Below are 15,536 nucleotides of genomic sequence, written 5' to 3'. Positions count from 1 at the left end.
AGGATCAGACAAGTGCTTGGTGTCAAGTGAAGACTTTAGACACACACAATGATCCTAATTTCATATGAAGACATATATATACAAATAATTAGTGATTAAAACACTAATTATACAAGTATAAACATTTTAACGCGAGGAAAACACTTTTGGTCAAGTGCTAGGAGGCAAATGGGTTGCAACAAAGGAGTGCAAAACATCTAATGGGAGTTTATGGTCAAATGACCATATGCTTTGGAGTTTACGGCCCAAGGGAGTAAACTCCTGGCCGTAAACTCTCAATAAGGTCTCTAAATGAAGCTTAGAATAATACAACTCTAGTGGTGAATTGTTTCAAGGCTAAATCAAGTGTTTGGGTGACATTTGCCCCCTTTATAGGGGTTTACGGCCCTGGGACCATATCCCATGGATATTACGGCCGTAAACTCCTTTGGGGGAAGGTTTATGGTGTTTTCAAGTCCCTAATTTAACAAGGAATGAATCAAGGCAATTGTCCAAGGCTTTAAGGGATTTATGGCACCATTTGGCACCATTTAATGGAGTTCACGGCCCTAGAATATCTTGGGCCGTGAACAGCTTTTTCTTGGTGTTTTAATGGTTTTTTCTTGCTCCAAACACACTAGGGTACTTGTCCTAATTCAAGCCTAACCCTTAGGAAGTGTTTCAAGGCATTTTGACACCTAAACATGGAGTTCACGGCCCAAGAACCTCCTTGGCCGTGAACTCACTTTCATCATTGATTTTAATTGCTTTTGGTGTCCTAAACATGCAATGGTGGGTTCTAGTTCGATTTCTAAAGCTTTGAGGGTCATTGGGACACTTTTGGCCCTTAAAATGGAGTTTACTCCCCAAGTGTTCTTGGGCGGTAAACTCCGAAATCTTGGTGTCTTGTTCCGATTTTGATGTTTTCTAGTCCTATACACACTAGAATACAAGTCTAAGGTAGTTACAAGTCACGGGGAAAGGACTAGGTAGCATTTAAGCCTCATTTTGGAGTTTACTCTCCAAGAACGTTCTTGGGCGGTAAACTCCCGAATCTCACAGATTTGATATGTAATCTAAGTTATTAAGCACATAATAAGCATTATTAGACAACTAGAGAAGTGTACTCACGATTTGGGATAAAAACCTGAAGATCCGTGAGAGAGAAAACGGCTTTTCTCTAGTTGGAAATGCGAAAAATGAATGAATTTGGTTCAGAATTCTATTTATAGTCCTAAGATATTTTTGGCAGAAAATATTTTTATTCCCGGAATGAACTCTACTATCCTAGAGTATTGGAATAATAGTGTTGTACTAAACCCTAGTGCATCCACTCTCCTGATATCCCCTTAAATGTAAATCCTGAAAAACTGCCAAACTTATACTCGAAGTCTGAATTTTCATTGTAACTGTTCTACTTCTATTGGCTTCAAATGGTTTGTACAGAATGTAAAATTTCAGGTTGTCACATCATTTATTTATAACACAAAGTTGTTGTGTTATACTTGTATTTCCCCCCTTAAAACAGTAGAAATTATGAAAATACGGGGGTATGAACTCACTTGATAGGTGGTAATACGGGCAGCGTTTCGTTTCCCGAAAATTAGTTTGTTTGGCGAAAAACCGGCTTAAATCGGGCAGAGTTTTGACAGGAGAAAGGATGAATTCTCGAGAATTTCTGGGCTTCACGGCTTACTTCGGGCTCGAGTCTTGATATCGGGGCTTTAGGGGTTGTATATGAGCTTAAGGGAGTGAAAAAGGTGAAAGAGGGTGAAATTTAGGGTGAAAAAGTGAAAAATATTCGGAACCCTCGCATGCTATATATAGCCCGAAGGTTCGAACCCGAAGCTGCGCGAGGGTGACACGCGTTTGACAGATGGCGAGGTGAGGGGGAATCATCGGACCGGAGACTCGCTGCTGTTTGGCTCGGATTGGTCTAACCCTCGGTTCAATGGAAAGACGACACGTGCGAAGGAGCTGGTGCGAGGGCGCGCGAGGGTGAGGTCCGGTGTGTCTCATGCGAGGCTGTCCGGTTCTTACTGGACCTCAAACTTGGTCGAATCAGGAGGTGACACACGAGGCATCGGTCCAATCAGCAGCCGACACGTGGAGGCCTCGCATGCGAGGGGTGACGTGGTGTTACTGGTCATGCGAAAATTCCCGGTTTTTGCTATTTTTCTTTATTTTTTTTGCCAAAACTTGTAAAATTCATAACTTTTGCATACGAACTCCGTTTTTGACGTTCTTTATATGCACGTGTAGGTAAAATTAGACTCTACGACTTTGGTTTAGACTTTGTCGGCTACTTTTGAATTTATTTTTAATATTATTATTTTAAACAGACCGGGAAGTGAATCCGTTATAAATTCGTAAGTTCTTTATACGACGTCTGTTTTTGTCTGTCTTTTTACCGTTGTAATACTAATGACGAGACCTTCAATTCTCGCTTAGGTTGTGTTGGCTAAAAACCACTCGATCTTTATTTCGAGTTTTTAGCTGTATACTGTTATATTGAAACTTAGAAAAATCATAACTTCCTCAAACGAAGTAAGATTTTGGCATTCTTTTTATGAAAGTTCTCGGTTTAACAGAAACTATAACTTTCATTTAGATTGTTAAGGCTAGAAAGCATTTTATCAAAAATTTAGTTTTTACACTGAATAGTGTTTGCAGGTTTTGTCGCAGATTTTCGATTGGTCATAACTTCTTCGTTATAACTTGGATATTAGTGTCTTTATATTTTTGGAAACCTTGTTACAATCTCTATCACTTGGTTCAAACCAATTGAGATTATTTAAAAATTTATTTTTGAGGGTCAATTATGTAAATATACATAGTATGCCAAAATTTCTCTTTATTTAATTAAAAAGAAGTACAAATTGACCTATACTATTACATAAGTTTGAAATAACGGTTAGTTACATAAACGCACTCATATACGCGTATCTGTGTAAACGTACTCATGTATGCGTATCAATGTAAACGCACTCACGTAAATGTATCAATGTAAACGCACTCATGTAAGTGTATCTATGTAAACATACTCATTTGTAGTATAGTAATGTACTGTAATGTTCTGCACGTGCTAGTTTTAACGTGTGTTCTCTCTGTATCTAGTATGTATAGTAATGTACTGTGTGTACTAGCTGTAATGTGTGTTCTCTCTATCTAGCAAGTATTGACTAATGAATGAACTGACTCGTGGTATGATTCCGCATTCTAGTAATCGTATTAGTATCATCCTAAACTACCCATATGGTAGCTTACTAGTGATGTAACTGGTACGTATGAACTTGGAAGTATACCGTTGCTACCTAAGGGTATTGAACTGACTGGAAGAATCTTTATGACTATATATGTACACATGATATATAACTGATATTTAAACGACCTTCAGACGGATACCTGATACGCTACCAGACCACATCCCAACGGGGAAAAGGAAATAAGGCGGGTTAGCCTTCCTAATTCCTTTAAACATTTCTTATATAACTATACATATCTAGGCATGCAATTGACAATATAAAAGCATAAAAGAAGTTTTGTAAAACCATTGAAAAGTTTAGTATCTTAGAAAGGATGACTTGATGTCAAATTGTAAAATAATTTGAAAGCAGATTTTTTGATAAGAACAATGTAAAGTATAAGGAAAACATTTGTTTTGAATCACAACTCTGACAGGGTTTGAAAAGATAAACTCAGTATGCAAGACAGTTTAACAAAGAGTTTTAACTGAGTAAAAATGTTTTGGAAAGCCATTTGAAGTAAACTGTTTAGTAAAACAGCTAAAAAAAGTAGTAAATCCTTTTGTATGATATTTATTAATCACTTGTGATTAATATAATAATTTGCATGATTCAATTTGTATCCCCCCATAAAAGCATTTAAAAACATTTAAATCATTGATCAAGGGGTATGAACTCACCTGTAGCAAGTGGTTGGGATGAACGGACTGTATAGGATGCCAGGTGTCAAGTGAAGACTTGCACACATTCTATGATCCTAGTTAACATATAATATCACATATATGTAACCAATTAGATTTTAAAGAACTAAATAACAACGTTAAGACATCCTAAACACCTTATACAAGTGTTATAAGTCCCAAGGATTGCATCTAAGTGTTGTAGGGAAAGGCTAGTGTGTTTGGGGTTCAAGGAAAACTCCATTAGGGAGTTTACGGTTTTGTGGTTATTGCCAAAACAGTTTACGGTTGTAAACCCTTGGGTTTACGGTCGTATGCTCACCCACCTGTTGACCATTTGATGTTTGAAGCCTTAGGAGTCCCTAGAAGCTTTTCTACTTGATGTATGTGACCATGGAAGGTACTAGGGCACCATTTCACTCCTAAATGGAGTTTATGGTCCCTAAACCATTTTGCTTTGGGTTTACTACCGTAAACTCATAAGCAAAATGATATTTGGGGGTTTTCAAGTCCTTACCCCATCAAGGTAATTGTATAGGTTAGATTCTAGGCATAAGGAATAAATATGGGACATTTATACACTTTTTGGGGTGTTTACGGTTTTGGGAGATCCACAAACCGTAAATACATATAAATGAGTGATTTTTGTGCTTTTTATGTGATAAACACATCAAGGAAGGATCTAGACAAGTCCCACAGGCATTGTGAATTACCAAGGCACCCTAAAGCACCCTTTGGCACCTTAACTTGGTGTTTATGGTTCAAGAACTTCTTGAACCGTGAACACCTAGTTCTTGGTGTTCTAGGGACGTTTCTTTGATGTAAGGATGTATAGCAAGATTTATAAGACTCTAGGATAGAAGTACTTACTATATGGAAGCTTGAAATGAGCTAAAAGTCAAAGAACACTAGTGTGTGTTCTTGGTGTTCTTGGTGAAAATGAAGAATCAACCTTTTGGAATGATTTCACGGTTAGAAATGTGTTAAAACACTAGATTAAGTCATATAATAACTTAAGAAGGCTAGAAACACTTACTAGATTGAAGATCATGAAAACTTTTGGATGATACTTGAGAGAGAAAAGGGTTTGGATCTTGAGATTTTTGGAAAAAGTGTAAATAATGACTAACACTCATACTCCCAAATTTATGGTTTTGGCAGAAAATATTTTATTCGGGCAGTAAACTCTAGTTTTTTAGAGTTTTGGAATAACAGTGCTACACAATAATCCTAGGGCATCCTCTCCCCTGATATCGCCCGAAGTGTAAATCCTAAAATACTCAAACTTGTTCCAAAAAGTTTGAAATTTAACAGCAACTTTTCTGGCTTCTATCGCATTGAAGGGTTGTAAAGAATAGAAATTTCGGGTTCTCACATCATCCCCCCGTTAGAAGGAATTTCGTCCCAAAATTAGAATTTAGGTAAGGAAGTAGGAATGAATAATCGAGCCAAGAAACGGGGATAATTCCTAATTGATTGATTCTTGTGCTCCCAAGTGAATTTGGGCCCTTGGTTGGCATCCCAACGGACCTTCACAAAAGGGAAACAACAATGAATTTTTCGCATGACCTCTCGGTCCATGGTCACTACGGTTCTACCACGCCGGTGAGGCTCTTGTCGGACTCGATCTCTTCGAGTGGGATTTCAAGAGTCTCGTTGGATCGAATACTTTTTACAAGTTCGAGACGTGAAGTGTAGAATGTACGTTACTAAACTCGCGGAGTAGGTCTAGTCTACGAGATACAGGATCGATTCCGGTAAGAATCTCGGAGGTCCTGACTATCTTGGACTTTGCTTTCCACGCTTTACGAAGCGTATTAAGCCATTCCCAGAGTGAGATTTCCTAAAGAATTTGGTCTCTCACTTGGGATTTCAAGGTTTCTTGCTTATCTTCTCAGTCAAGGGCCACTCCCTGCTGGGTCAAAGTCGTAAGGGTTTATGAAATTTGCGAGGAGTTCTGAATGGACTACGATAGTATGTCTGCAAGACCTATAATTTGGCAAATTTCTGTCGGCGTCTTCGGTGCCAACAATTCTCAATGGTTTTGATAAATTTACAGAGTACTCAAGAATTTCCACATCACTAATAGCGTGTCTTAGGAATTTGACTCTTAAATTCCAAAACTCGTGTTTAGAGAACTTCACGAAGAGTTTCTCTAAGGTTAATGTTTCCATGGTTTCCTTCTTACTAAGAGAGTAGATAAGTAAGTCATTTACAAAGAGAAAGAGAAAATGATTCTAGTAAGAAAGGCGTACCCTATTCATTAAGCTCATGAATACTACGGGCGTATTGGTCCTATCCGAGGGGTATCACTAGGGACTTGAAGTGTCCGCATCGAGTTCGGAAGGTAGTCATCGGGACATCCTTCGCTATCACTCGAAACTGCTGATGTTCGGATCTTGGTCCATTTCTGAAAGGTAATTCGTTCCTTGCGTTTGCTCAACCAATTCCTCTATGTGAGGCAGAGATACCGATTTCTAATGGAAATATTGATGGAGTCCTCGATAGACGAGGTACATCTGATACAATCCATCTGTTACTGGGAGAATAAGACCGGAGTTCTCCAGGGTGAGAAGCATGGCCTTCCAATTCTATTGCTGAGTAGTTCGCTAAGTTGCCCGGATTGTTCTTGTATTTCTGTGGGTGATTAGACTGTAGGGCGATCTGGTTACACGGGTCGTACTGGGTTCTATGTTTGTTCACATGGCGATGCGATCACTCGTAGGCTTGGGCAGTCTCCGTCCTGAAGTTCATATTAGAATTCGTACATGGTTCAACGATCACAATCTCGTGTATACGAGTCGTATATAATTAAGATTGAAAAGATAGTCGAATAAATGATTCTTCTTTACGTTCACATCCCAATGAGGAAAAGAAGTTAAAGTGGAGTCATCAATTCTAAATCTATAGAACCTTGATTATATACCACCCCTATGTATACATTCCTCAACGATATATCAACCGTATGGATCTTTGGGTTGAACTTGACGTACTGCACGAGTTGTACTTCGAGGAGGTTTGCTGATTTTTCTTCAGAAAGGAAAAGAAACATGAGGTACTCTATGCATGAGTACTTCCGAGTTTTGAAATGACGGCTTCGATAAAAATACGTTTACTGAGAAAGAGATGTACGTATTAAGCTGGTATTGAGCGGATCAAATTGAATCTTGTTGTATGATAATTGCGAAATCATATGGGAACTAAAGACATTAGATTTGAACATGAGGCGTTACAGACAAAACACAACCGTGCAACCATCAACAGAGTTACAGTACTTTAGACTTACTACAAGACTGTTGCTGCGAACAAGGTATACTACAAAAGACAAGTATACGCAGCACGAGTATCCCTTCACTGACGGGATCTCGCAAAAAAATACGACTCTAGTTGCACTAGTTTTTGGATGGTTTATAAGTCTATTACAACGAACGCACTAGATAGTCTAACGAAGGTCCGAGATAGTTTCTCCGGCAGCTGTGATCCTGAGAATCTTCCCGTCCGTGCCCGAGTTCTTTGTTATTGGACAGTCCTTCTTGAGATGTCCCATCTCTCCACATAAATGACATATCTGGCTAGTGCCAGCATCAGTAGTGGAAGTGAAGTGTTTAGTAGGAGTTATGGGGACGCGGGTGCTTTCCTTGTTCACCCTTTTTGGCCAATTTCTTTTATAGTGCCCAGTCTCACCGCAATAATAGCAACCCTGGCTGGCTCTAGTTGCGGTGGTTCCACAATAACGGGCAATGTGTCCCAGTCTGTTGCAATAGATACATTGCAACACTCGGTAGGCTCCATTATGATGATAGCTACACTTGCTACACTTCGAGAGTGTTCCCTCATATTGCTTGCGTCCCTTTTGAGCTTGACGTTTCCATTTCTGGAACTCTAAGTTGTGGCTTCGCGAGCCTGCGACTATTATCGTTTGATGACTTCCTGGATCAGTACCACGATCGGGATTTTCAACCCCTTCGGCAGCATTGATATTGCGGATTGCGCTAAGATGCATAAGGACAGCTGTCACGGCAGCCATCACGACAACTGTAACTGCGGTTTGAAAAGTAGCGGCATCCATAAGAAAAGCAGAGGTTTCGTTGTTCGGCTGATTGTTTCCGGATGACGACATGATTCTATAAAATGAAAGATAAGGATTTCGTGAGCGATTCTGGTTGACCATAGATGTAGTTCGATTGCTCAAGTAAAGAGTAAGAGTATGTTCTCGAAAGTTTGACCTACATCCCTATAATGCAGTCCTAGTATGGATTGGAAGTATGTTTGCAAAGGTTCAACCTACATCCCTATGATGCAGTCCTAGTAAAGAATAGAATTATGTTTGTAGTATGGTCTTATGACGCTCAGCATCTAAAACAGGGTACCATCGTCTGGTAAATAACATGATCCAATCCTTGAAGAAGAATTGGGAATCATCCATGAGCTAGAACACCCTAGTTCAATAACTCAACTAGAGTGGGTTTCAAGCAGACTCTCATGATAGCATGATGAAAGTATTTGAATAAAGAATGAAACAGAAGTTAGCTAACGGTCAATATCTTTGATATTCATGACGTAAAAGTTCGGGAAAAATGACCTTGTAAAAGGTCTTACATCATACCCAGAGTAGAAAGTCTTTGATAGCGTAAGATCTAACTAAAGTACTTACAGTACAAGATAGTTTCATAGAAAATGCCACACCGGTCATAGACAGAAAAAAACGATTCCTTTTAACAAGGAAAAATATAAAGTAAAGCATCTACTACTGGCGACGGTCATCCCTCTGGTGAACACTCAGTTCAGCCAGTCGGCGTTCCACAACAAGTAGGTGTGTTTCGTACACCTTCTGGCGGACTCGGAGCTCTATGACTTCGGCTCGTGATTCAGCCATTGCTTGCAGCAGGGTTTCCTGATCTCTCTTAGAGCTCTCATGAGCATCTTCCAGGAGAATGGTGCGGAGGGTATGCATTCTCGCATTGGCGACAACTTCTGTGATCTGATGTAGGGTTGTCCTGCCTTGAATCTCATTTCGAGCCACTCTGCGAACCAGGATTGGCAAGATTCTGTCTACTGCGCCCCCATTGCTCAGGTCATAAAGGCTTCGGTCACCATTAAATGGCATGGGTTGATCTTGTCCTTGGCTCCATGTTTCCAAGCATTTTACCCACGGAGGCGTCAGGCCATGAAAATCCGGACGAGGGTTAGGATTTGGTAAGGGAGCTGCCTGGGGTAGGTTCTCAACCACGGGTTCGGAGTTAGCATCATCCGAAAGGTCTTCACCATGGTGATCATTCATAGGGACCGGATGATCATTCTCTGGTTCCTCTCCAAAAAATCCAACAATGACTTCGTTCGGAATGTACAGGTTGCCGTGGGGATGGAATCCAGCCATGTTATCTACGCGAGAATCGGGGTATGAAAATAATTATTAGACGAATTATCTAGATAATTAGTTACAAAATCTTCATTAGTTACATCACTATTTGTGAAGTGCATACCAGTTATATGTAATCACAACAGGATAGGCCTTCGAATAAGTAACCTTAACTCCAAATTCACAAAGAATAGGGGTAAAGCAAAATTTTCACAGATTCTAAGTGTATAACATCCTAGTTACATATAGCCTTAGTGTATCCACTTAGCAACTATCAACTTAGTAATGAAGATCCTTTTTAGTTCTCAAGTATAAAGTACTTATAGTAACACCAAATACCCCTATAGTATTTTAGGTTTATGTTCTTTTGTTCTCATCGTGGTATTGTTGGTAAGATTTTAGACTTGTTGCAACCACACAACTACACTTAGGCACATGCTAGTCTATCCCTCAGATAATATAGTCTATCAGGCTATATCTTACCAGTTTTGACTATATGTCTCTAAGTCGACTTGTGTTGCCCAACAATCGTAATTCTTTTGTACTGTCCTAGTGACACTTATTTTAGTATGAATGCAGGCATGTATACTTAATAAAATATTTTATTATTTAAGGTATAAACTGTTGGTCAGAGTATTTTAATCCCATTGTATTTATAGTTTGTATATCTTTTATGGGTTGATATACTTAATTCACTATAAACAATGCTCTGATACCAATCTGTCACACCCCAAAACCATGAACTGCGGAAACGTTCTGGGGCGGAGGACGTCATGTACAGTATCACAACAATGAGTACTAGTAAACAAGCAACAACATCATCCATTGCATTAATAATATAATTTTAATACAAGTGTTCTGATATGTATAATAGACACTAAAGTATAAATCAAAATGAAAGATGAGTCTTGAACGAACTCCATCTTCTCTAAACCTTGCATCGGTACCTGTCTACTATTGACCTGAGGATACAAGTTATTTTGAAAGAGAGTATCAACCTTAAAGTTGGTGAGAACATAAGTATTTTAGTATCTTAATTTGTAAGAATGTGTTTGTATGTATATGAAAAGTAAGTATGAAAATGTTTTGAACATCCTAGAAAGCCCTATGCTTCCTACTGAAAGTAGCCTTCTACCAAGGCATCTAGTATCTATGTGTGTGTCTCTTGTAAGAGTGTGCATTTTCCCAAATCTGACTATCATTAACCAAAAATATAGTTTCTACATTACCGCGCATCGTGTGAATGTTAACGAAGTGAATGTAATAGGAAGATGAAATAGTACTATGGTGTAGTATCAAATAACTACCACCGTACTAACTACCTTAAGTCTATTGTAATTTCGTAAGTACTGTAGTATTTGTAATAAGTGACTACTTCTGTACTATTTTGCCTTATTTGAGGGATAATGCATAATGTGATGGCTAGATCCTAGGCCAGACGCTCCCTTGTTAAAGAGATTTTAGGACCCATACACGACCCCTGCATGATTACATGCTGCGAACATCCACATTACTATGATCATGTATACCCAATATAACTATCACAATGCATTGTGATTCATTGGTATAGTTAGATCCTGAAACCCTTCCATGCTATAGAACCTAGTGATGTCTGTCCTATTATCGTATATGTAAACGCACTCATATACGCATATCTATGTAAACATACTCATGTAAGCGTATCAATGTAAACATACCCACGTAAACGTATCAATGTAAACGTACTCATGTAAGCGTATCTATGTAAACATACTCATGTAGTAGTATAGTAATGTATTGTAATGTTCTGCGTGTGCTAGCTGTAATGGGTGTTCTCTCTCTATCTAGTATATTTAGTAATGTACTGTGTGTACTAGCTGTAATGTGTGTTCTCTCTCTATCTAGCAAGTATTGACTCATGAATGAACTGACTGTGGTATGATTCCGCATTCTAGTAATCGTATTAGTATCATCCTAAACTACCCATATGGTAGCTTACTAGTAATGTAACTGGTACGTATGAACATGGAAGTATACCCTTGCTACCCAAGGGTATTGAACTGACTGGAAGAATCTTTATGACTATATATGTACACATGATATATAATTGATATTTAAACGACCTTCAGGATACCCGATACTCTACCAGACAACATCCCAACAGGGAAAAGGAAATAAGGCGGGTTAGACTTCCTAAGTCCTTTAAACATTTCTTATATAACTATACATATCTAGGCATGCAATTGACAATATAAAAGCATAAAAGAAGTTTTGTAAAACCATTGAATACTTTAGTATCTAAGAAAGGATGACTTGATGTCAAATTGTAAAACGATTTGAAAGCAGTTTGTTTGATAAGAACAGTGTAAAGTATAAGGAAAACATTTGTTTTGAATCACAACTGTGACAGGGTTTGAACAGATAAACTCAGTATGCAAGACTGTTTAACAAAGACTTTTAACTGAGTAAAAATGTATTGGAAAGCCATTTGAAGTAAACTGTTTAGTAAAATAGCTAAAAGAGTAGTAAATTCTTTTGTATGCTATTTATTAATCACATGTGATTAATATAATAATTAGCATGATTCAACTTGTATCCCCCCATAAAAGCATTTAAAAACATTTAAATCATTGATTAAGGGGTATGAACTCACCTGTAGCAAGTGGTTGAGATGAACGGACTATATAGGATGCCAGGTGTCAAGTGAAGACTTGCACACACTCTATGATCCTAGTTAACATATAATATCACATATATGTAACCAATTAGCCTTTAAACAACTAAGTAACAAAGTTAAGACATCGTAAGACATGCTAAACACCTTATACAAGTGTTATAAGTCCCAAGGAATGCATCTAAGTGTTGTAGGGAAAGGCTAGTGTGTTTGGGGTTCAATGAAAACTCCATTAGGGAGTTTACGGTTTTGTGGTTATTGCCAAAACAGTTTACGGTCGTAAAACCTTGGGTTTACGGTCCTAAGCTCACCCACTTGTTGACCATTTGGTGTTTGAAGCCTTAAGAGTCCCTAGAAGCTTTTCTACTTGATGTATGTGACCATGGAAGGTACTAGGGCACCATTTCACTCCTAAATGGAGTTGACGGTCCCTAAACCATTTTCCTTTGGGTTTACTACCGTAAATTCATAAGGAAAATGGTATTTGGGGGTTTTCAAGTCCTTAGCTCATCAAGGTAATTGTCTAGGTTAGATTCTAGGCATAAGGAGTAAATATGGGACATTTATACAGTCTTTGGGGTGTTTACGGTTTTGGGAGATCCCCAAACCGTAAACACATATAAATGAGTGATTTTGTGCTTTTTATGTGATAAACACATCAAGGAAGGATCTAGACAAGTCCCTAAGGCATTGTGAAGTACCAAGGCACCCTAAAGCAACCTTTGGCACCTTAACTTGGTGTTTACGGTTCAAGAACTTCTTGAACCGTGAACACCTAGTTCTTGGTGTTCTAGGGACATTTCTTTGATGTAAGGATGTATAGCAAGATTTATAAGACTCTAGGATAGAAGTACTTACTATGTGGAATAACAATGCTGCACAATAATCCTAGGGCATCCACTCCCCTAATATCGCCCGAAGTGTAAATCCTAAAATAATCAAACTTGTTCCAAAAAGTTTGAAATTTAGCAGCAACTTTTCTAGCTTCTATTGCATTGAAGGGTTGTAAAGAATAGAAATTTCAGTTTGTCACACTATATCCAACAATTTTCACCCCTAAATTTGGTTTATTTACATTTATGACCCAAATTTTTGTTCAAATAACATTTTAATCCCAAAAACTACATTTTTTTGCAAGTTGGGCTCAAAAACCGTAAGGCCCAAAAGTTTGGCCCATTAAGCTCAAATTTGCTTTTTTGGCCCTTTTTAAGGTATGTTTAACATAAAAATCCCTTTTTATACATGTAAGACCTATTTGGTCCCTATAAAAACATAAATGTTACTTTTTTCCCTTATCTTTTGTTTTCTTGACAATTTTGACCCTTAATAAAGTTTTTGTCTTAAATTTTTGTATCTTAAACATATAACACTTTTAACTTGATAGTTTGATGTATAAGGTGTCTTAGTTCATGGATCTTAACTCTATGTCACATAAGAAGTCGTGATTTGCCAAGATCTAACATGTTCTTACAACATAAACTAAGAAATCACACAAGACACACATATAACACATAGATCTACACATTTTACTTGCATTCTCCCCCAAAATCATGTACAAACCAAAAACAAGGGGGTATGAACTCACCTTTGCTTGATGTTTTGGTTTTGAAGAAGAAGTGGAAGAGATTTTTGGTCCTAACAACACCTTTGATGTAGATCTTGAGCTTATGGGGGTTTTCTAAGAGTATGATCACCAAAAATGTTTAGGAGAAGTGATCTAACATGAGACAGGAGTTATATAACTTGGATATTGAAAAACTTACCAAGAAATGATGATATTCTTGTGAAAATCCTCTTGAAACACGAAAAAAATATTGAGATTTTAGAGGAAGAAAGAGAATGATCATTGAGAGTGATAGAGAGAATTTGATGTAGTGTGTGTGTGTATGTGTGTTTGCCTCTCGGCCGAAAGTAGAAGAAGAGAGGGGAGATAGGTAGTGAGGTGACTTGCATGGGAATATGAGAGACCATGCCTTGATACATGACAAGTATTATGGAGGTGGCACCTTTAAAGTCAACACCCCCCTTCCATTTCATTTTTCATTTTTTTTTAATTGATGATGGGCCGAGGGTTCTTGGGCTAGGAGAAAGGGTGGAGTAGTTTGGGCCTTGACTTGCCTTTACTCGAGATCATGAGGCCCAATGACTAATTTTCGGCCCAATAGGCTCATTAGATAGCTCATGACCCATTTTGAAAGAAAAAGGGAGTTTATGGCCCACTAGGGCAAATTAATTCATTAATGGGCCAATAAGGCCCATTAAGGGTAAACTAATTTATTTTGGACCCAAAATGGCCCAAAATGCTAAGTTTTATGGAAGTGGGTCCAACTAGACACCAATAGGGTTTCCAAGCCCAAAATGGGCTTTTATTTTAATGTTTTTATTCTGTGGACGTGGTTATTGGCAAGAACTTATTGAATCTATCGTTTGGGCTCATAATAAATTAAAAGTTGCTCCTGCTACCCAGTTGAGATCCTTAAGCATTGTACAAGGACGTGCTATAGGAGTAACCGGGACCACCACCCAGTAGCATGTTTCCACCTAGAGAATCTCCTAATTGTTTCAGAGCAACAAGAAAGAGATTCTTTAACCAGAAAGAATTCGGTTCAGATGTAGGATACCTATCCAGAAGTTTTCGCTACTCAATCATAGATGATGGAATCATCAAAGATTTTACCTTTTCGAACTCTGTCTGTAACTCACTAGAGTCCCCGAAAACAAAGAGAAGACGTGTATAAGCGAGATATGCAGCAACAAGAAGAAGGAAAAGGATTGCATAGAGGAACCCCCGAACATTTGTCAGATGTGTCGATATCAATGGTTACTCGTTATTTCGATGAATCATTTATTATGGTTGAATTGGATGCTTATTGGTCCATTAGGCCCAATAAGGAAATCCTAGTCCATTATGGACTTAAACCATGGTTCTTAGGGCTTCAGACTCTTTGATGAACATAAATGGTGAATCAAAATGAGCATTGAGTGAGATTTACTTAGAGTATATGATATACAATAGTTGAATCGTTACACATGAATATAATTTCCTAGCTAAGATGCAAGTTGTGACAAGTTCTAATTATCAGAACGCCAACGATGATTGACCGACAATTGTTAACCTATTTTACCAATTGTTACACTAAGCCCAATTTAACCCTACATCAAAGGTTTCACGCGACTAGGGTGACTACAGGACCCCTATTTCACTATTTTAAATGTGTTAACCGGGGGGGGGGGGGTCATGCTTATTAAAATATATTATATCTACAAATATCAAATAATTTAAAGCTTAAATCCTTATGATAATTTAGTTATAGATACCATGCCTAGTTATAAGCTATGATATTATGCCTAAGAGATATGATACCCGATACTCTAGGAAAAGATAATACCTGGATGTTGTAATGGCCAAATCTCTATGATAACATAGTACCTAGAAGTTATGATGGTCAAATATAGGGATATGCACCGTTATAATAATTTAGAATTGTTAGATATCCTAAAAAGATAGTAACCTATGGTTGATAAAATACTTTAGGAAAGGTTTTTTGGGAAAGAAAAAGGATTCTTAAATTAATACAACCAAATAAAATCCGAAAACTCTACAAACTTGTACACTCACC

Source organism: Lactuca serriola, chromosome 5 (genome assembly GCF_051521515.1).
Source record: "Lactuca serriola cultivar US96UC23 chromosome 5, Lser_US96UC23_V15, whole genome shotgun sequence".
In the NCBI taxonomy this organism is placed as follows: Eukaryota; Viridiplantae; Streptophyta; class Magnoliopsida; order Asterales; family Asteraceae; genus Lactuca; species Lactuca serriola.
The sequence above is the reverse complement of the archived record's forward strand: the minus strand, read 5'-3'. Positions refer to the sequence as shown.